The sequence below is a fragment of the Etheostoma spectabile genome, unplaced genomic scaffold (assembly GCF_008692095.1).
Source record: "Etheostoma spectabile isolate EspeVRDwgs_2016 unplaced genomic scaffold, UIUC_Espe_1.0 scaffold00018818, whole genome shotgun sequence".
Lineage (NCBI taxonomy): Eukaryota > Metazoa > Chordata > Actinopteri > Perciformes > Percidae > Etheostoma > Etheostoma spectabile.
This window is the reverse complement of record NW_022604493.1, coordinates 78150-101773: the sequence shown is the minus strand read 5'-3', so window position 1 is coordinate 101773 and position 23624 is coordinate 78150. Positions and strand designations below refer to the sequence as shown.

The 23624-nt window shown below is 40.8% G+C and overlaps 1 long non-coding RNA gene and 1 other non-coding gene across 2 annotated transcripts; both read left to right on the top strand.

Annotated features, from left to right (window-relative positions):
• Positions 1–1062: 1062 nt before the first annotated feature.
• LOC116682603 (uncharacterized) lies at positions 1063–22315 on the top strand. Its single transcript, XR_004330454.1, has 3 exons — positions 1063–1210; positions 12655–12657; positions 22218–22315. It is a non-coding gene; the product is annotated as an uncharacterized LOC116682603 (long non-coding RNA).
• On the top strand, positions 8741–8822 carry trnal-uag (transfer RNA leucine (anticodon UAG)). Its single transcript has one exon. It is a non-coding gene; the product is annotated as a tRNA-Leu (tRNA).
• Positions 22316–23624: the final 1309 nt, after the last annotated feature.

Here is a 23624-nt window from a genome sequence, read left to right as displayed (position 1 = left end):
ACAAACGCACAGACATATCTGTAGAAAAACATTCATATAAAATCCATTTTATAAGCAATTTTCTTCTGGATTTTTTCTGTTCAAAGTTGAGACATGTGGCTAGGGTACTATGTTAGTATATAGCAGTTGTAATATGCTTACAGTAGTGATTTTTATTAATTTTTTAGATGATTTACTTGGACGGAAATAGAAATTCTGTGTTCTAACCTCTGTAGCTCTGTGTCAATAAGGCCTAGTGTCACAATGCCACTAGAAACAACAAGCTGAGAGTGTTAGCTTCACAATGAACTCAGGGTCATCACAGAGGGCCAAAGCATGTGGAAACTGCAGCATGTTTTAGGGGGTAAAAATTTAGGCGAGAAAATCATATATTTTCCAGTGTGCTTCAAGAAGGATCTTACTCTTTAACTAAAGGTCTGTCTCTGTAGGGATCCATCCCATAATATTATTAGAATAATAATCTGAGTCTGTCAGAGACAACAACAGAACCTTTAGTGGACGGAAACTTTACCTTTTAATTAGGAGTGTAAACACAGACACAACAGGAAGAAAACATCCATCAAATAATCAGCATGTGGCCTTGTTTTATTGAACTCATTTTGCATTAAGTTGTTCCACATTCCCCGACATTTAAAACAAGTCGATCACTGACGTTATTCTACAAGTCAGATGAATAAATTTTATTTTCTGTATCCTGGTTTATTTTTCTGCAACAATTTGTGTCTTTTCTCCGTTAATTTATGGTGCACATGTCTTCATGTATGTAAATTAAATATAATATGTATTTGGAGTAGGCTTCATGATACATGGAAGTGTGTTTTTAGTCAAACAGTTCAAATGTTGATAATCAGATATGAAATCAGATGAATGTTTTTGTGTTTGAGTCTCAGATCTGCTTCACAGGGCAGAGTGTGTGTGATGGTGAACAGACTGAACTTTGATTTCAGCAGCTGATCTTCAGTCAGTGTTTCTGTCCACAGGAGAGACTCTCAGTCCTGCAGAGGACACAGAGACACTGAGGAACCAGACCAGACCATAAACCCAGGATAGAGAGGCTGAGTGAATGTGGTGTTGAAGGTGTGGAGGTGGATCAGTGAGTCAGAGGAGACTGTGTAGAAGGACAGAGAGCCAGCAGGAACGTCCACATACACTGCTACTCTGTTAGAGACAGAGCAGGAAGTGAGGACTGTTCTTCTGTTATTGTGACAGAGTAACCATCTTTATCAGAGCAGAACAGACTCCAGGAATGATCATTATATCCAAACAAACAGTCTCTGCTGTCTCCTTTCCTTCTGATTCCTCTGTAACTCACTGATATCTCAACCTCTCCTCTCCTCTCGACCTCCCAGTAACAGCGACCAGTCAGACCATCTCTACACAGCAGCTGAGGCCAGATGTCAAATCTGTCTGGATGATCAGGATACGACTGATCCTCCTTCACATTTGTCACCTTCCTGTTGTTGTCAGACAGTTTGAGGTCTCTGTGTACTGAGTTTCATCAGATGGTGTAGTTCTACTATCTGTCCACTAGATGGAGCTAACTGACCATCTAATGAGCTGAAGATCAGCAACTTGTACAGCAGCAGGTATCTCTCCAAGGGGCCTCCGTGTCACATATTACTTTTAGCTGTTAATATTTACTACCTTAATATATATTTTTAACCCTACTTGTTTTTGTCTGACATTTACCTTTACATAAACCGCTCCCTCCCTCTTGGGTGAGGAGAATATCTCCAAATTAAAACAATAAAAGCATCTTTCTCCTAACTGCAGCTTGTAAATAAACACAGCAAAAGCAGCGGCGTTAGAAATTAATTTAATATCTACTCATATTTGTTGACGGGTCTCTGGAGCACAGGCGGCGTCCCACCTGTGTGACCTCATGTTGCAGTGGATTGTGGGATATGCTACATGCTGGAAGCCTTATGTTCTAGCTGGAAAGAAATAAAGGGGATGCATGGGATTATCCATAGACTGTAGAGATATTGATTATATTATTAATATTATTGGTCTATGGCAGGGGTCGGCAACCCAAAATGTTGAAAGAGCCATATTGGACCAAAAAAACTAAAAACCAATATGTCTGGAGCCGCAAAAAAATAAAAAGCCTTATAGAAGCCTTATATTGAAGGCAACACATGCTGTATGTGTCTATGGTAGCTATATTAGCCTAATATCAAAATGACTAAGTTAACTACAAATACATAATGAGCCTTCATGATTAAATGTTTATTTTTACTAACGCGCATCCTGCAGAGAATGACGCACCACGTGACTACTCTGTTGTGCGATGTCGCCTCCAGTTTAACTTCATTACAACATTAATGAATTATGTTTTCATTCCTTTGATGAAAGTAAAGAAATGCAATAAAGAAATCAGATTTTGATATATTTTCTATTTTGAGGATTTAAAAAAAAACAAAAACAAAACGAAACGTGCATAACGTGCCCCTTATCTGGGCAATAGAGTGCAATAAAACACAGCCTACATTTTTAAAAATAAAACATCAGCCTTTTGAAAAGGTAAAGTATATAAAATCAAATGAATAGAGTTCAAGTTTGACGTCTGTGCAAATGTCACAATAATATCCCTAAGTGTCATTCCAAATATATACTGACAAAAATCAGATATCACTTTATAAAAACAGCTACTTTGTTACTAAAAATGTGCCTATAACTGGATTGTGTTCTTACCCGTTTAATGTGACTTCTGTTTTCGGACGTCACTGGTCAGCTTCAACATCGGCCACGTGAGATGTAACTTTAATCTTGACGCAGGACTGCAAGCTCTCATCTGTGAGGCGGGTGCGATATTTTGATTTGATGTAGTTCATGTTTGAGAATATCTGCTCGCACAGGTATGTTGATCCAAAGATGGATAATACTCCAAATGCATATGTCTTCATGTTCCTATAACTGTCAGGAAGAGCATTCCATGTGTCACAGACAAGTTTCTCGGTGTTGGGAGGCTTTCAATTTCGCTCCATTTGTGGCTTTGGGCAAGCTGGGCTTTCTGGCGAGTGACGTCTTCAAGCTCGGCTGTCAGACATTTGAATTTGGACACCCATAAATCTTTGTCGGCTATATCAGCCATTTCCATTTCAAGGTCAGCTTGATTTACTCCTGGAAATGTCCTCAACAAGGACGGGTCAATCTCCAGGGGTGTGACAGGGAAAGACAGTGTCATTTTTTCCTTTCGGAACTTGCAAAATCTGCTCCCAAATGCAGTTTGCATATCAACGATCGCATTTTGCAAATAATCACCGTTGAGTGTGTGATCGTGATGGGCTTCTTTGAATTCTCTCAGGGAGGGGAAGTGGGAGAGCGTGCCTCGTTGTACATCTCTGGCAAAGACAGTCAGCTTGCGCTCGAATGATAGAACAGCTTCCAGCATTTGAAGTGCAGTGTTTCCCCGCCCCTGCAGACTTTCATTCAGCTTATTTAGGTGGCTTGTCATATCCACCATAAAGTGCAGTTTTCGAGCCACTCGGTATCTTCAAGTTGCGGATAGTATAGGTCTTTGCTTTTCAGAAATGTTTTCACGTGCTCTAAACAAGCGACAAAGCGGCGCAAAACCTCACCCCTGGACAGCCATCGGACTTTATTGTGTAGCAGGAGATCGGAATATTCGCTGTCAACTTCATCAAGCAATGCACGGAACTGACGGTGGTTCAATGCTTTTGCAATTATCTTGTTCACCATCTCGATCACAAGGTTCATCACTGCCATACACTCCGATGGGAATGTTTGTGCACACAGTGCCTCTTGATGCAAGATGCAGTGGAATGCAAGCAGATTTCGATCCAATGCTTTCTGTAGCAAAGTCACAAACCCCCTTTTGATCCTCTCATGCTGGGTGCCCCATCTGTAGCCACTGAAATCAGATGGTTGGTGTTTATCCTGTTGTCATTTAAACACTTCAGCACAGCCTCACATATGTCCTCCCCCCGTGTTTGGCCTTTCAGTGGTATTAATTGGATCATTTCTTCTTCCATCGGAGTTCACATACCTGCATAAAAGCGCAGTCTGTTCAATATCGATCACATCACAGGACTCATCACAGGCATTGAGTATGCTGGCGCTGAATTAATGTCCTTGATTTGCTGATCGGTGATGTTGCCTGCCATTTAATAGCCCTTTCCTTCACTGTCTTAGCGGAGAGAGGCATGTCTTTAATTTTTTGTATTATCTCGGTTTTGTTTTTGAAGTCTGCAAATAGGTGTTCTGATATGTTGATAAATGACTCCTTCATGTAGTCACCATCTGTGAACGGTTTGCCGTGTTTTATTATCTCCCGCGTTGCAACAAAACTTGCAGCAGTAGTGGAGTTTGGAGATGCAATCCACTTCTTAAATCTATTTTTGCGCTCCTCTAATTTCTCCAGAAGTAATGCAATCGCACTTTTCTTTCACTACCAACTGGGTACTCGGCTGCAATGTAGCATGCCTTCCTTGAAAATGTCTTTCCACATTGCTCTTTTTGTTATTTGACAACTTCTCGCTACAGAGCAAACATTCAGGCAATCCTTCCGCATTGGCAATGAATGCAAATGATTCGATCCAAGAAACGTTGAATCCTGTGTTCTCCTCAGTTATTCTTCTCTTTTCCCTTTGGGATCCATGGCCCCATCACACAGCCGCCGGTTTGTTTACAACAGCCACCTGCCTAGCATCCCGCCTTGCTGATAGAAACGTGTGTCGCAGGCTATGACGTAAATCTTCGTTGACAGAAATGTTGAAATTTGATATTTATTCTACACATTTTGCCAGCATTGAAAAACGTTAATAACGTTTGTGTCATGTTTTTTTTTCCTACAGAAACCATATTAAGATCCAGATCAAGAGGTCCCCAGTTCATTCTGGGTGCCCCCTGCAACGATGTGTGTAGGTAATCATCTTTATGATAGTACTTGGTGATTCTGGATAAAAGCATGCATGTAACTAATGTTGCTTCTTTCCAGAAGCCCTTGTGCTTTCTCCCCTCTCAGACTTCGTTGGATTGTGGTGGCACCTGAGGATGCAGCTGCTGCCGTGGTCCTGCTGGACTCCCTGCACTATTACTGCTACTTATATTATTAATAGTTCTATTACCTTTACTGCTCCAATAATTACCACGGTCCTCTTTTAATTCCATTTTCTCTCTCTCTCTCTCTCTCTCTCTCTCTCTCTCTCTCTACTAAGTTACATTTGCAAAAGGTAGTGGTGGGATTTGAACCTAAATCCAGCACTTAGACCACTCAGCCACACTACCTGCGCACACCATCACACCAAAATCGTGACACACACACGGACCGTAACTAATGGTATGATTGTTAATGTCATTGGAAACAAACTTTTGCAAGGAAAAGTCAATACTTTATTGAAAAAGGCCAGTACTTAATGTCTCCACTGCTGCTGAAGAGTAAACTTAACAGCATCTCAATTTACTTCATCCATAAAAATAGAAACTGTGCTCATACCTGCCATAACACCCATAAACACGGAGCATAATACAATAAATATACTACATACAGTACAAGTACATAAATACAGTAAAATAGAAAGTGTAAAACATGTACATTTAAAGTGCTTGTTGTGCTGTCTGAAAATTGAATTATCACTGAATAAAAGAAGAAACCTGGGTAATACTTGTAATGGTAATGTTGTATATGGCTTCAAAACCTTTTAATGCAACTGCTGTGTGCTGGAACTCAAACCTGGGATAAATGCTTGCACCGCTACGATATAAATCATAGACGAAAAGAAAAACACACCTGTTGTCTTTCTGCTGGACAATACAATGCTCACTGCAAATCTCTGAAATAACCATAGACTCACAATTTCCATTCACATGCTTGTGCTATTGTCACCACCTGTCACTGTATTTTCAGCATCAGTTGTGTTTTATTGTCTTTAAAGCAGCTGCCCCGGGTGAGGGATGAACTCACGACCTTCAGATTATGAGACTGACACGCTGCCTACTGCGCCAACGAGGCTATGAAAGTAGTGGCAATGGTTGGGAAAATTTCAGAAAATACTAACAATTGGTCTTTAATCTCAATAAAAACAATGTTTCTGGAAACCTATGTACTCACACAAAGGCTAAGATGACCCTAGATGCTTTGTCATGACCCCATGAAACAACCAGGACAAAGACTGTGTGCAAAGGTTGAAGGAATGCGATTATATTACTACAACAAAAGAAATGATAATTCAATGATGGTGGTAGTCAGTTTAGTCAGTGGTGAGTGTGTATGCATGGATGAGTGTGAGGTATGGTGTCAGTGATTTATGCTGGACAGTGGTAAAACTAACAAAGAGGACGGGAGAGAGTGCTGGACTGAGAGACCTCTAGGGCAATCACAGATGAACAACCAATAATAAAACACTACTGAGTGAATGCGTTCAGAAAATGAAGAACATTGTTCAGAAAGCTTAATGAAGCTTCATTTGACCATATCTATTAACTACCTGAAAGAAATTAAGTCTCTGGAATATTATGACCTAAGCAATTAGACAAAATAGTGCAACGTAATTTTGAACCGCTCTTAGAAAGAAACCATAGGTAGCCATTGAATTCGAAACTTCTGAAGTTATTGTTGATCTCAGAAACAATGATGAACGACACCATCCTATCACAACGCCCATGCTTGTGTCTTTGTTATGCAAATACTCTGGAAGTCTACTTATTAAGAGTATGCATTCCCATTTTTCCCAATTGATTGAAAAAAGCCTTCCTGAGATTGTTGATCTCAGAAATAACCAGAATCACAACTTCCATGTATGTGCTATGTGCCAGTGTTCAATCACCTGTCACTGTATTTTCAGCATCAGATGTGTTTTTTATTTTAAAACACCTGCTCCGTGTGAGGGTTGAACTCACGACCTTCAGATTATGAGACTGACGCACTGCCTACTGCGCCAACGAGGCTATGAAAGCTATCGCAATGGTTGGGAAAGTTTCAGAAATACTAACAATTTGGTCGTCAATCTAATAAAAACAATGTATGTGGAGACCTATGTACTCACACAAAGGCTAAGACTGACCCTAGATGCTTTGTCATGACCCAGAACATATTTGTCCACTTTCTCATCTTCTTTTCTCACCAATCAAACTCAAAGCTCCTTTCCATTTTTTGCCAATCCTGAGAGACTTCATATCCATTTCTTGTCAATCAAAAAGGCGCCTCCTCTTGGCAACGCCCATCTCCATTTCCTACCAATCCAAACGCATTTTCTGCTTAAGAGAGACTTTGCATTTATAATTTGGAACTAACGAAGACAAGGAGGTCTTCTCTGATATTATCTCTGGAAACAATAATAATTCATGTGCTTTGTTTGCTACTGTCGATATGTGTTGTCACAGTGTTCAAGCAAAATAGTTCCAATATGAAAAAATTTCATACGATCAACCATAAAAACCTGTGAAGCATGCACGCTACCACTGAGCTACATCCCCTAAAGATTGTCAGATCCAGGGGGGTCCCGTGTTATCACATTCACATTCACAGAATGAGAAGTGCGCATGGTTGTGGCAGCTCCCTTTGATAGCTCAGTTGGTAGAGCGGAGGACTATAGAAGTATAGAACTGAAATCCTTAGGTCGCTGGCTCGAAGGAGCACCTTTTTTCCAGAGGCTACCTTCAAGGATCAATAAAGTGTTTTTGATTCTGATGTACAGATGGATGGTTGACCTAAAAGCACAATACTTCTTCCCGAGACATAACAAGAAACAACAAAAAAATAGGTGTGGGAGACAGAGTTAAGCCCTGACAGAATAGAGAACTACAGACAAACCATGTGAAATAGTGCCAAGTGTGACCAGAAGAACTGGAAAAAAACTAGAACTATAAAGTACAAACCTTTCTTTAAGAAATCTTTATTGTGCTCACAAGGGCCCTTATTTATGAAATGTGCATACGACCTAAAACAGGCGTAGGACGGGGGTACGCCGGTTCCTACGCAGAGTACGGCATTTATCAATTTGAACGTGAGCGTGGGCTGCGAAAAAAATCTCACGTCTGGTCCCACCTTCATGAGCCGTCTCTCTGCCTGCATATTTGAGTGGGATGCAGGAGACCTCTCTCTGTTACGGGCAACTGGGAGGGGCAAACGGAAGGGACCTCATGGTGGTGCCACTGCTGGACCAGGTGCGCATGGAGCACATCAAGAAGGGCACTATCAAGAAGGGGGGTGTTGTCCTGACCAAGTATGGCTGTGCCAGAGGGTCCACGTCTCTGGAATTCTTTCATTGCCACCTGACCAGGTTCATTCTGTCTAAGTAGTATGTGTTTCATGATTGTACTTTTGTTTTTGAATGGTAAATGAACCACTGTGCTGGAATTTGTAATCAAAAACATGACCTTTCCCATTTTGACAAACTGTTTTGAACACTTGAGGTATTTCAAAGAAGTCTTTGGTCTTGGACAGTTACCTAGCAATCTAAAACTGTATATCCTATTGTCTCTGGAACAATAGTGGAGGATTAATGGCTCTTTACAGTGAATATGCAAAAGAAGATGTTCATAAATTCAGTCCAGGTAAATGCTCAGCCCATATTCACACAGACCTAAACCTCCTCACTTAATGCTGGTTACAATATTCTAAAATCAACAATGCCAGAGAAAAATGACAAAGAGTGACAACATTTTCCAATAAAGTATTGGCTTTTTCCTTGCGAAAGTTTTATTCCAATGACATTGACAAATATACCGTTAGTTACGGTCCCTGTGTTTATCACGATGTGGAGAGCTCATACTTGCAGGTAGTGTGGCCGAGTGGTCTAAGGCGCTGGATTTAGGCTCCAGTCTCTCTGGAGGCGTGGGTTCAAATCCCACCACTGCCATTTGATGATGTTACATAGGTGGAAGACAAACCATATGTTGACTTGAATTTGTATTAGTTACATTATACTCTTATGACAAAGCTTGGTGAAGTGACTAAAGTCATTAGTGGCAACGACTCCTTGCTGAATCTGTTGTTTTTATCTTTACTGGCAATTCCGTTTTTAAATGAACACCCAATCTTAAGTGTTCAATGTGAAATACTCATTCATCAACAAATTGTCGGTAACTATGACGGGGCGCATACGCTACCAATACCATCCAAAGACTGAGACTGCAGGTATATGTTATATGCCCGTATATGTTTAACGTGTTCATATGTTCTGTTAATTTTCACAATATTTAAAATCTTCAGTTAACCTAGTCATTCTCCATTTCCCCTCAGTAATCCCTCAGCTTTCTTGTGCGCACATTTTAACATCTAAAACTACTATTAGTTTAACGCTAGAACCCCAACACTTTTAAAGAGTGTCATTTCCTTTAAATCAGACCCCTGACAACTGATGTATCCTTTTGTCGTCTTTGATGGGTCATAAATACTTCATCTGCAATTATATCATAATTCATCTAGCAATTATTTTCCTTTTTCAAACAGTAACTAAACCCCTGACCAACATTTTTTAACTGAAAATGTATATGAGTGTCAAGTAATGTTATTGTTGGATTCAGGTCCAAATATTGACATTTTAGTGCAATGCAAAGGTGCATAACAGATTGCTTTCTACTTACCTGGAGCGATGCAGAGCAGGGGTGGCCAACTAATCAAGGAACAGCAAGAGACTTGGTATTTAAGAATACAAACTGACTACTATGTCGGAGATTACTGCGGACACATGCTTCACACTACGAGCGTGCGCGCACGGTACACAGAGAAAATAGTGAGAGAAAAGAAAAAGAAACTAGCTGTCCGGAGGATAATCAGCTGAGATCATGTGCATCTTTGAGCACTGTAAGTCATATATTTATGTTAACAGTTCATTTAAGCCTGTTGTTGTATTGGTCTATAATTCTGGTACATTTAAAAGTTAGCTTGTTTATGTTCTTCTCCTGTTAGCTAGGTTACACCTGTTAGCTAGGTTACACCTGTTACCTAGGTTAAACTTGTTACCTATTTACCCAATTTGATAAAATGATAGATCTCTTTTTTGGTACAAATAAGGGAGCATATCAATCAATCAAGCTACCTCCACGTGGATCCACAGGCACTACGATTTGCAATTTGCTCAATTTTGCTTTCTTACTACTACTAACCAATTGAAAAGTTTACGAACATTTGTGCAAACAGGCATAGCTTTGCTTTACAGGTTGTCGTGGCCGAGTGGTTAAGGTGATGGACTAGAAATCTGTTGAAGTCTCCCCGTGCAGGTTTGAATCCTGCTGACAAGACAACTTGCTTTCTTCAAGAGTGGTATTATCGCAAAGACGGAAACCATCCAGAGATGCCAAAAGTACTGAAGTAGAGTTATTTATGTTAAAAAATACTCTGGTAGAAGTACTGATTTAACTTCTTCACTCAAGTAAAAGTAAAGTGTACATGGAAAAAAAGACTATTCTTTATATGCCATAGTTAATAAAATGTCTTTGGTTTTAGATAGTGATCATATACATCATGGAGTTTGGTGGGTTTGGTGATGTTGGGGCTGTTTCATATTAAACTAAAAGGATCTTACTCTTTAACTAAAACCTTTATTTCTGTAGGGATCAATCCCATAATGTTCTCACACTGTTAGAATAATAATCTGAGTCTTTCAGCACTTTTAGTGGATGGAAACGTTCTCTTATTAAGGAGTTAAACAGAAACGGTAGGAAGGATGAATCCGCCAAATCAAGTCACAAGTAATCAGCACGAGGCCTTGTTTAATTTCTTTTATTTTGTATTTAATTGTTCCACATTGCAAAACATTTAAAACAATTCAATCAGATTTTCTTTTACAAGTCAGATGAATAAATCAGCTGTTTGCTTTCTATTTTCAGATTTTGTATGACATCAGGATCTTTACTTTCATCCTGAACAGACCTCAACAGATTTAAAACCACATTCAGTCACAGAAAATAAGAAATGTCAAACAAAGATTATTAAATGAAATTCCACAAAGTAGAAAAACATGATGATAAACTATAAAACGACAATAACTTGAGAGCGCACAATTAAAAATGGCCAACTTCTAGTATGCTGTAATGATGAGAGGACCAATTTAAACAAATATTGAATTTGCGCTTATTCACTATATAAACTCACAATGCTCAAAGATTATAGTTTTTGCCAACTTTTGAGAGTTTAGAAATATATAAGGGTGACAAAAATGTATTCCTAAAATGAAAATTACAATAACTTCCTGTCAACGAAAAAAAAGTTGTATTTTTCTAGAGATGAGAAGAAGGTTTTTACAAAAAAAAAGTTCCAAACATGTCTACGTATTCCAACCAAAACATCTTTAAACGTCTTAATGTTTCTTCTTTGGGCCTTCTCCTTCCCTCAGTGGGTACATTGTGGTTAAGGTTGTGTACCGAAAACTTAACACCGGGTATCTATTGGACCAAATAGTAACGGGGACTTCGGTGGTACTGAAACACCAGCGCTGCCTTTTTCCATCTACTAGTTGTTTTTGTCATAAAGCAGCAATTTACTGCAAAAATATTACATTTTTTTATTTAATTTGGACCATATAGCAATAAACAAGCCGTTCATAAATGTTGCTGACTGTCTTTTTGTGCTCTTTTTTTTTTAAATATACATTTAAAAATGTACTTTTAAAAGGATGGGTTCAGGCAACGATATTGGTGCCTAAATCGCAAAGGGTTCTGAGGACAGGCAGAACATAGTCCAGCTGATCCACAATAACATACATTTTGATCAGAAGATAAAGTTACTGCTGGTCAGCCTTCAATGTGGAGAGAAGATCAGAATATAACAACACAGCTATCAGGGCATGAGGAGGAGGAAACAGCTTGGCTCTGAAACATGTTCACAACGAGGCAGTGTGAACGCGCTGGTGAGTTTTAAGGTGATCACTCCGAGAAAACGTTTTCCCACATTGTTCACACCAGTACGGCTTCTCTCCAGTGTGAATGCGCTGGTGAGTTTTAAGGTGACAACTCTGAGAAAAGGTTTTCCCACATTGCTCACACCGGTACGGCTTCTCTCCGGTGTGAATGCGCTGGTGAGTTTTAAGGCTACCACTATGAGAAAAAGTTTCCCCACATTGTTCACAGCTGTACGGCTTCTCTCCAGTGTGAATGCGCTGGTGTTTTTTAAGGTTACCACAATCAGAAAACGTTTTCCCACATTGTTCACAGCTGTACGGCTTCTCCCCAGTGTGAATGCGCTGGTGTTTTTTAAGGTAACTACTACGAGAAAAGGTTTCCCCACATTGTTCACAGCTGTACGGCTTCTCTCCAGTGTGAATGCGCTGGTGAGCTTTAAGGTGACCACTCTGAGAAAATGTTTCTTTACATTGTTCACACCAGTATGGTTTCTCTCCAGTGTGAATTTGTTGATGTCTTTTTAGAGTAATCTGTACTGTGAAAGCTGCCCCACATTCATCACAGCTGTACGGCTTCTCTCCGGTGTGAATGCGTTGATGTATTATAAGGTAACTACTACGAGAAAAGGTTTCCCCACATTGATCACAGCTGTACGGCTTCTCTCCAGTGTGAACTCTCTGATGAATCTTTAAATATCCAGATGTTGAGAAGGATTTGTCACAGTGCTGACAGCGGTGACGTCTGACTCCTCTTCCTCTCCGTTTCTATCAACAGAGAAAAACCAAGAGAGTGAGTTAGTGAGGTGCCATGCTGTAGAGCTCTATCTTAAACTAGAAACAACATTTAGAGCATGTCTATGGAACATTGTTTGACTGACGCATTACCTTTCTTAATTATCTGCCAACATCACTATTATGGAGTTGCATTATGGTAAATGTAACATCCAGTGTTGGTTAGTTTGTGATAAATAAACTACTTTTGATCAATTTATGTGTGGTCTCCATTTTGTTGCCAGCCTTTAGCCAGATGTTTAGTAACAAATGGGGGATCATTCAGGATTTTTAATGTCGGGAAAGTTGTAAAAGATTTTAAGCTTTCAGTGGTATCTGTAGGGGTTACCGTGTTGTCTTCATGTTGCTGGAAAAGCTCTTCTCCAGTAAAGTAAATTGGAACCATTGTTCCTGATAGGCATTAGCAATGAGGGGCACCAGTTGACCTTTGACCTACTGTTTTGGGTTGTCATTTTTGCTTAATCAAACTTGTATGGCAGCAGTATTGTGTAAGTAAGTAATATGGTAGTGTAATGTGGTATTGTCCACACAAGCTCCATTTCCTCAAGCATTTCTGAAGCTCAGCAGAGCTTTCTGCTGTGCTCTGGAATAAAACTGCTGAGCATCACTGACGCCTCTGAAAAACACAGGCGCATATGTCGTGGTCATAGATGTTTAAAAAATAGCTTTGATGTACAGTTGTGTTTAAAATAATAGCATCACTAAACTCATAAATCATATTTTTTGGTAAAAGTGATATTTCTACATGGCAAATAATTTACTAGTAAGTGTTGTAGAGTCCTAGAAAACCAACAGTCATGACGTGCATGCTGCTCATTCTGTGGAATTGAATTTGTAATTGAAAGGAGCATGTTGAAAATAATAGCAGTGTTGTGTTCAATTAGTGAGCTGTGAAGAAACAGGTGTCAGTTATGGCCTATATTAAATATATATATACTGTATATATAAATATTTAAGGATGGAAGGAAGGAAGAACATGTTGTGCCTGCTGGTCATAGTGCATTTCACACTGAAATACTCAGCAAAATGGCTCGTTCCAGACATTGCTCTAAGGAACAGAGGACTTTGATTAAAAAGTTGATATGAGAGGGGAAAACAAATAAAGAAGTGCAGAAGATTATAAGCTCAGATCATAAGCCGCTCTGCCAAAATCATTTCAAATTCCTTGAAATGGCATCCAACGCCTGACCGATGTGGGAAACAACCAAAGGACACATTGACTGGCCAACGGAGAAATGGAGCAACATTCTGGGGACTGATGAGAGGGAAACTGTTCTTTTTGGGTCTAGGAGCCACAGACAGTTTGTCCTCCGACCCCCCTGCACTGAAATCAAGCCCCAGTCCACTGTGAAGACTAATACATGGTGGTTATGGGATGTTTCTCATACTGTGGTGTTGAGCTTGTTTATCACACACCAGGGATCATGGATCAGTTCCAATACATCAGAATACTTGAAGAGGTCACGTTGCCTTTTGCTGAAGAAGAAATGCTTTTGAAACGGGTCTTTCAACAAGACAAGGACCCAAACACACCAGGAAGGAGCAAAGTCTTGGTTCCAGATGAACCAGATGGATGTTATGGAGCGGCCGGCCCAACCTCCGGACCTCAATCCCGGAGAACACTTGTAGGGTGACATCATAAATGCTGTTTCTGAGGCCAAACCTAGTAATGTGGAGGAATTATGGGATGTAGTTCAATGGTCCTGGGCTGGAATACTTGTTCACAGGTGACTCCATGCAACACAGATATGAAGCAGTTCTCAGAAATATTGGTTATGCAACTAAATATTAGTGCAGGGATACAAACCCTGACACATTTTTCAGTTTATACAGTAAACATTTGAGTTTGTAAAGAAAAATGCAAATACTGCTAATATTCCTTTTTCTTCACTTCCTGTAAAGGTAGAACACAAACTTGATCCATGTTGGTCATGTTTTGATTTGGAAATGAATGGCCAGTGTTCCCAATGCATTGGTATTATGGAATTAAAAGCTATTCTAAGGATTTTGAGCACTATTTACTTCTTTAAAAACACTGCTGTTATTCTGAACCCAACTGTATGTAAAGGCTTTGCATACAAAGGTGTAATGATTGGTGGAAAGGGTGGTGTCCTCATACACCCCCCCAAAAAATACATGCATGTCCATTGATCTGCGTTTGTATATCAACAGACAGAGTGAGTGAGTTAGTGACCGTACGTACACACCGCCACCAACTTGAGCGGCAAAAAAGCTCTAGCCGCCCCGCCAAGGTTGTCAAAAAAGGACGGGAATCTTTCTGACGCTTTGGCCGCTCTGATGTTCTCTGTTCGACCGGGAGAAGCACACACAGCCACGGCCAATACACTGACACTAGAAACCTTTATACATTACATAATGACAGAAGTTGTATTGTTAATTGGTCGCAACGGAGTCTGTTAGCAGTTAGCTCGCTCGTTAGCCGCTGAGCCATAGCGGCATGCAGGCAGAGCGAGCAGCCGCTGGACTAACCTGGGAACCCGTGCAGGACTTCACTGTGAGCGGATGTGACCAGCAGGTAACGTTAACTGGTCCCTATGTACAAACGTTATATTATAAACGAAAGGTAACCCAGCAACGGCGATTATGAGCTTGTCCTCAGAATTAATGTTTTGGTAGGAACGAAAGTTTACATCGTATGTTTCTCCAGGATCAATTACGATTGGCGGCTGGCGTTAGCCGCTACTTGCCGCTGAACCGCGTCATAGCTCATTACCATAAAGTTGAAAATTTCAACTTACTGATTGACGCTCAACACGCTCAAAACGCGACGCCGACAGATTTGCCGCTCCTTGCAGCTGAGAGAAGCCGGCGTCCATTGAAAATGAATGACTTCTGGTAACTTTAGACGCTCAAGTCGGTGGCAGTGTGAACATACGGTTAGGCGCCGTGGTGGAGCGAGCTAAGTTAAACCAGAAGCATCGTTCACAGCATGTCTGTGTCTAAGTTCCACTGCTGCATTACCATGGTTGTGTTGTGCGTGTGTGTGTGTGTGTGTGTGTGTGTGTGTGTGTGTGTGTTAATGAAGTTTGGATTCATATATCTGCGTGGCCTTTTTGTTGGTGGCCTTGAGCCAGGCGGTAACAACCGGGGGATGGTCTGGGATTGGTAGTGCTGGAAACTTTTCTTTGTGGGAGTGTTTGTCTCCCAGTTGAACTTGATCTAGTCTCTGTAGGGGTCATCAACCTCTCAGACTCAGGGGATTGGTTGGCACTTTTTGTTTCTTAAGTAGATCAAAAATAAAAATTTGATCACAAAAATAATACTTTACATGAGAACCATAAGCCAGAAAAACAAAGTGTGAATATATTGTTGAATGTGTTAAGTTAACTTGGTAGAAATGTATATTATGATAAACTTAACTGCACATTATATGAAAGGCACCGAGGAGATTATCCACTCCGATTTTTCCCGGCCTTTATTTATCCGTGTTGACCCCCGACCACTATCAGAGGGCCGCAGTTTAATTGACTACCGGCTTTTCTTTGAGGAATTCCGGTATAATATACAAATCCTAAAAGACATTTGTTAAACCCTCTGTGTGCATTCATTAATATTGAGATTAGATTTCTGGGACTCTTCAGTCTGGAGTAACCTCTTTCCTTCACTCACCTCCACCTCCCTGACACCTTTCCTCTTGCCCTCCTTCTTCTTCTTCTCCTCTGTCTCCTTGCGTTTCTGCATGTACTCGGTGATAAGGTCTAGGTCCAGGTTGTCTTGTGGCTCCCATGTGTTCTCCTCACTGGAAAGGTGAGTGCAGACAGAAGAACATCTCCTCACACTTTGTTTTCAGACAATCCATTCTCATTCTAATTATCATTCCTATTATTCCTTTTTTCTATTGCCATCTTGTAAGGTTATTTGTGGGTCTGCAACGTAGTGTCAAAATACCAAACCTTCAACTTTGAGGGCATGATACCATGCTGACACTTATGTGCAATATGTAAGTAAATTATATATCTCAGGACCAAGAACACCAAGTATTAATATTATAGACTCATACTTACTCTGAGAACCCCTTCCATTTCAGCAGAAACTCTACTCTTCCCTTCACCACTCTGCGGTCCAAAACCTTCTCCACCACATACTCCTCTTCCACCTCCTCCTCCTTGCCCTTCTTTCCTGCTCTGGTTGCCAGCTTGCCATCTGCTGAAGGTGCCTTTAGTAGACCCATGGGGGGGGGGGGGGGGGGGGGGGGGGGGGCATGCAGAGATAATGATACAAGGGTTAGAAGAACTAATGGGAGGTTTGAGTGAATACTAGTTGACCATGTTTTACAAGATTAAAATCTTCTGTTTGATTGGAGAAAATGCAAGGGCTGATGAGGGGACCAATCCATAGGACTCCAGAGTGTCAAGTATCTCCTGCATTCAAACTGAAAGAACTACTAAAATGTAAGGCCCAAAAGTCATTAACTGGAGCTACAAGCTACATGCACAGTAGTCTGGACCAACCACACTTCATTTAGCAGAACATCTCCAAATGTTCCTGTGTGAAAATGTAAAGTTCAGAAAGACGTTTTGATGGTGCAACAAGGCAGGCCTGGTCGCTTCTTTAAGGGAATACAGTGGGGTCGAAAGGTTTTGGGCAAGTTTGAGGTGCAACGTAGGGCTGAACAAGTAATAAAATTTTAATCACGATCACGATTTTGGCTTCCCACGATTAAATTTAGCTCTGGGATTTTCGGCAAAAGCCCATCTACCGCTCCGTAAACCACTGTCTGATCATGAGCCAGTCAGAGTTGTCTGCACGGCGCAGCTTAGTTTCTAGATGGAGACAGTCACAGAAGACAGAGTTACGGGGGGGAAACTCAACAGTTAACAGTCGGTTATATGTCGATCTCAAGGTTTACCAGTTTACCAGTAAACGCACCATTTTGTCCTGTCTGTGTTATTCAGAGAACAGCAGTGACCATTGCTAGTCGGTGCTAGTTATTGTCTGTCAGCTCACAGATCTCTACGGCGTGAGTAATATTTTTTCTCTAGGTCGCATCTGCTGCCTCTTCACAAGCGAAGCAATGTTGTTTATATCGACATGGTTTAATTTTACGTTACATGACCCATTTCTTCTGCAAAGCCGTGCCTCTGTTTGGCTCTCTCGTCTTACTCTCTCTCCTCTTATTCTCCGTGCAGCCACGCTCCCAAGGCTCCCAGCTACAGAGACAGAGCGGCGACAGCGCCAGTGTCACGCTTCAGACATTTGTCCACAACTTTAATTGTTATTAACACAGCTGTATATTGTTAAGCATGAGAGGCAAACCTGTATTTGTACCAGTGTTTCTGATGGTAACTCTGCTATCGCGGCCGCCACGGTGACAAACACAGCAGAAGTTCTTGAATGCAACTAACTTCTAGGGCTGTAATCAACCAAAGAAAATCTTGATCAACTGAAGTCGTGAAAATTTTGACTAAAAATCGACTGGCGGGGGGGGGGGGGGGGTGCAGTGCGGACGGGCAGAAAGATGCAAGATTAATTAACTGTACTTGTCCTTGTAGGCTATTTGCAGTATATTAAATTTTTGTAAAATGCTGCAACACTGCCGATGTCTTCGACATGGTAGAGGAGGACTGACTGGAAATTAAACACTCACAATTAAATAAATATTCATCACACCATAAAAACAAGGCTTTCTAGTTCTTTCTTCAATCTGTCCCCAGTGGGTTGGGCTAATCTAAACATAGTGAAAACAAGGGGGGTGTTCTGAAGATAGACTGTTACCTGTGCAACAGGGGAGCTCTGAAAACACCCCCATTAGCAATAAGTGCTTTCCACCCATAGACGTAACGGTCTATGCTTCCACCTGATGAAATTAACACGGCAAAAAAATCGACCAATCAGAATTTTGGTCGAGCCAGAACGTATCGACCAATAAATCGACTAGTCAACTGGGAGATTACAGCCCTATTATTTAGCAATAATCTCTCTCTCTCTCGCTCTCTCTCTATGTGTGTGTGTGTCTCTCTCACTCTCTTTGTGAAAGCGTCTGTGTGCATTCATTAATATTGAGATTAGATTGCTGGTCTCTTCAGTCTGGAGAACCCTCTTTCCTTCACTCACCTCCTTCTTCTTCCTCTTGCTCCCCTCCTCCTCCTCCTCCTCCTCCTCGTGTCTCTGCATGTACTGGGTGATAAGGTCCAGGTCCAGGTTGTCTTGTGGCTCCCATGTGTTCTCCTCACTGGAAAGGTGAGTGCAGACAGAAGAACATCTCCTCACACTTTGTTTTTTAGGAAATACATTCTCACTCTAGCTGCTAATTTGGATTATTCCTTTTATCTGTTGCCATGTTGTAAGGTTATTTGCGGGTCTGCACCTTAGTGTCAAAATACCAAACCTTCAACTTTGAGAATGTCAAAAATTATGTTGAAAGTATGTGTGCATGTGTGTGCATATGGACCAAAATCACCAATCATTAATATTCTAGACTCATACTTACTCTGAGAACCCCTTCCATTTCAGCAGAAACTCTACTCTTCCCTTCACCACTCTGCGGTCCAGAACCTTCTCCACCACATACTCCTCCTCTTCCTCTTTCACTGCTGCAGGCTGCTCCTCCTCCTCCTCCTTCATTCCTGCTCCGGTCGCCAGCTTGACGTCTGCTGAGGGCGCCTTTGCTAGACCCAAGAGGGAGGTGGGGTTGTTTGGGTTGGGGGGGGGGAAATAATGTTACAAGGGTTAGAAGAACTAATGGGAGGTGTGAGTGAATGCTAGCTGACCATGTTTTACTATATTTAAATGTTATGTTTGAATGGAGACAATGCAGCTGATGAGTTACATTTGTTATCAGTTTACAATCGAGTAACCGGGGTAACAAATGATTTTTCTTGATTGGGGTTCACTACTTCACTGTCATAGGCAAAACCCTGGAAAGCAGAATCACGGAGTCAGTGAGTGAGAGAACGAACCGCCGTCCTCGTCTCCAAACCTCTGTCTGTTTATTACAAATTCTCCGAAACACAAAAGAATAAAACAGTCCTCAACAACATTCCCCTCGTGGAAACATGTTTCACTTCAATTTAAGAACCGTGACACTATTTTCTTTACTCCCCATTTTTCAGTGGGCAAAATCTTCCACACTCAAATTCCCAGATATAGTCTCGTCCTAACCAAAATAAATATGAACCTTACTGTACCGTTTCAATAATAATATATCTCTCTACTTTCTACCCCCAAAACTCCTCCATTATACTAATGTCATCATGGAAATCATAAACCCTCTTTGGCTGGAAATAAATATTCAAACGACTTCAGAGTCAAACATGAACCATCATACACCTGGGGATAATAGTTCAACTTATAATACATTCCTTTCTAATACTCTGTAGAACTTTTAGGAGGAACTCCCCTTTAAGAGTTAAACAACATTTTAACATTAACAATCCTGTCAGGATACGTTAAAAACCACGAAATAACTCATTACCAGGGAATGGAAGCACCAGCAACCAGAATCACACACACACAACCCTATGCTAACTAGCATGTTAGTTAGCAGTAATTAGCCTGTGCCTATGTTAATGTTAACTAGCATGTTAGTTAGCAGTATTTAGCCTGTGCCTATGTTAATGTTAACTATCATGTTAGTTAGCAGTAATTAGTCTATGTCTATGTTAATGTTAACTAGCATGTTAGTTAGACGTAATTAGCCTGTGTCTATGTTAACTAGCATGTTAGTTAGCAGTAATTAGCCTGTGTCTATGTTAATGTTAACTAGCATGTTAGTGAGCAGTAATTAGCCTGTGTCTATGTTAATGTTAACTAGCATGTTAGTTAGCATTAATTAGCCTGTGCCTATGTTATCTCCTAACATATACCTACCTCTCCGTCTTTACTGATTGGGAATGATTGAGATTTCTCTTGCACAGCTACCAGAAGACTTACAGCTTTCAGACAGGTTGCTCACGTCACATCTACGTCTTCCAGCTCAGTTGGAGTCTGCGCAGTACACACCTGTTAGCTAGCCGCGAGCTCTATTGTTTACGAAACCCGTTTCCCGCGGTTCCAAACGCGGCTCTTTAGCTCGCCTTTACACATCATAAACTCCATGACACACACGGCAGAAGGAAACCGTCTGTTGTCATTTTTACCGAGTACCAACCTGGAAAGCAGAATTACGGCATCAGAGAGTGAGAAAACAAACCGCCATCCTCGTCTCCAAAGAGGAGGGAAGTGTCCGTCACCTGTGCACCGTGTACAGATACCCGCACATTGGTTCCGCTTTCTTTGTTCCCCACTGCGTTAATACTGCTCACCAATAAAATTTGAAATTCGTACTAAACGCTACGCTGGTTATTATGTTATCCCTTAAGGGTGTATCACACATTCAAGCTGAAATAAATGTAACTATATGCTGCTTTATATATGCTAAAAGTAGTGATTATTTACATGTAGTCTGGTGGAGATATGCTGCTCTATACACGCTAAAAGTAGTGATTATTTACATGGAGTCTGGTGGAGATATGCTGCTCTTTACACGCTAAAATAGTGATTATTTACATGGAGTCTGGTGGAGATATGCTGCTCTAAACACTCTAAAAGTAGTGATTATTTACATGGAGTCTGGTGGAGATATGCTGCTCTAAACACTCTAAAAGTAGTGATTATTTACATGGAGTCTGGTGGGTTTGGTGATGGTGATTTTGGGGCTGATTCATGTTAAACTAAAAGGATCTTACTCTTTAACTAAAGGTCTATCTCTGTAGGGATCCATCCCATAATGTTGTCAGACTCTTAGAATGATAATCTGAGTCTGTCAGAGACAACAACTGAACCTTTAGTGGACGCAAACTTTACCTTTTAATTAGGAGTTGAATATAAGACACAACCTTGGGTTCAACATGGGGGGAGGACACTTCATTTTCTGCAACAATTTGTGTCTTTTCTGCATTGATTTATGGTGCAAATGTCTTTATGTATGTAAAGGAAATATAATAGGTATTTGGAGTAGACTGCACTGAGATACATAGTTTTTTATTATGGGGGGGGCGGTGTAGCAATCTCAGCAAAAAGACACAACTGATGAATGAAATCATGATATGATGAAACTTATAGATTTTATTAAAAGCATTTAGAAACATTAGACTATGTGATGATTGTTTATAGAAACATTTGTTTTCCACATTTTAAATATATTGCAATATGATTTAAAATATAAAGGACATAATAGTGACCAATACCAGTTGATTATATTTTAGATGTGACATATCATGAAGTGTTTTAGTCAAACTGTTCAAATGTTGATAACCAGAGATGAAATCAGATGAATGTTTTTGTGTTTGAGTCTCAGATCTGCTTCACAGTGCAGAGTGTGCGTGATGGTGAACAGACTGAACTTTGATTTCAGCAGCTGGTCTTCAGTCAGTGTTTCTGTCCACAGGAGAGACTCTCAGTCCTGCAGAGGACACAGAGACACTGAGGAACCAGAGCCGAACCCAAACCCAGGATAGAGAGGCTGAGTGAATGTGGTGATGAAGGTGTGGAGGTGGATCAGTGAGTCAGAGGAGACTGTGTAGAAGGACAGAGAGCCAGCAGGAACGTCCACATACACTGCTACTCTGTTAGAGACAGAGCAGGAAGTGAGGACTCTTCTTCTCTTATTGTGCCTGACAGAGTAACCATCTTCATCAGAGCAGATCAGTCTCCAGGAATGATCATTACTTCCAAACAGTCTTCACTGTCTCCTTTCCTTCTGATTCCTCTGTAACTCACTGATATATCAACCCCTCCTCTCCTCTCGACCTCCCAGTAACAGCGACCAGTCAGACCATCTCTACACAGCAGCTGAGGCCAGATGTCAAATCTGTCTGGATGATCAGGATATGACTGATCCTCCTTCACATTTGTCACCTTCCTGTTGTTGTCAGACAGTTTGAGGTCTCTGTGGACTGAGTTCCATCAGATGATGGAGTTCTACTATCTGTCCACTAGATGGAGCTAACTGACCATCTAATGAGCTGAAGATCAGCAACTTGTACAGCAGCAGGTATCTCTCCAAGGGGCCTCCGTGTCACATATTACTTTGATACTTTAAGTACATTTAGCTGTTAATATTTACTACCTTAATATATATTTTACTACCTTAATATATATTTGAATTAAATCCAGCCAAGTAACCATGGAGATTTATTCTTTGCGGCTAGCCTGGTCCAGAGCAGGCTAACAGCCAGGCTAAGATTAATCCTGGAGTCTCATGTGTCAAATCAGCTGATCCAGAATAAACGTGTTTAACAGTTATTCTGTTGTCTTCTGCATGTGTTCTGCTTTATTTTTATTAACATGCATTAGCCTACTTTTCACTATTGTTGTCGCGAGTTTGATTTAAACCCTACTACAGTTGTTAAAGATGTTAGGAATGGTTGCACTGGCACCCTGATGCGGAGTGGGACTTTTCCCAGTGGAACAGTAGTGTGTTGAGGCTGCCTGGCGTGCAACCGCTGCCCGGTGGCCGCTGCCTGCCGGCGGACCTGCGCATCACGTCCGTGTCCACTCTCTCTGTAAAAGTAGAGATGAGCAGCGCAGCGTCCGTGGTCTCAGCTTCAGGTTTCTACAGGACGCGCTCCGAAGATTAAGTTAATGTAGCGATATTCCCAGATGATAATAATGTAGTGATATTCCCAGATGATAATAATGGCAGACTGATCAGAGACCAATACATTCATGATTTTATTTTCTTGTTGCTTGTCCTTCTCTAATAAAGGACAGTTTGTGTTACTCCTTAATAAGTGGGCCTAATGTTTTTTTATTATAGCTTACATTGGTTTCATAACCTTCTCAATTAGTCTCACATCCCTGGACTAATAACGTGGCCTATATACAGTACGTATATAATGTAGTTTACATTCATCACACCGGGAACACCACAATGCTTCTTAATCTTTTTATTTTGGTGCGGTCACTTAGAATAAAACATGTATATTGTTTTACATATGCTCACAGCGTGTATTGAAGTCACTTACTTCTTTTTCTAGTTGTTGTCCCTTTCTGATTGTTCTGTATGAACATTAATTATACAAAGAA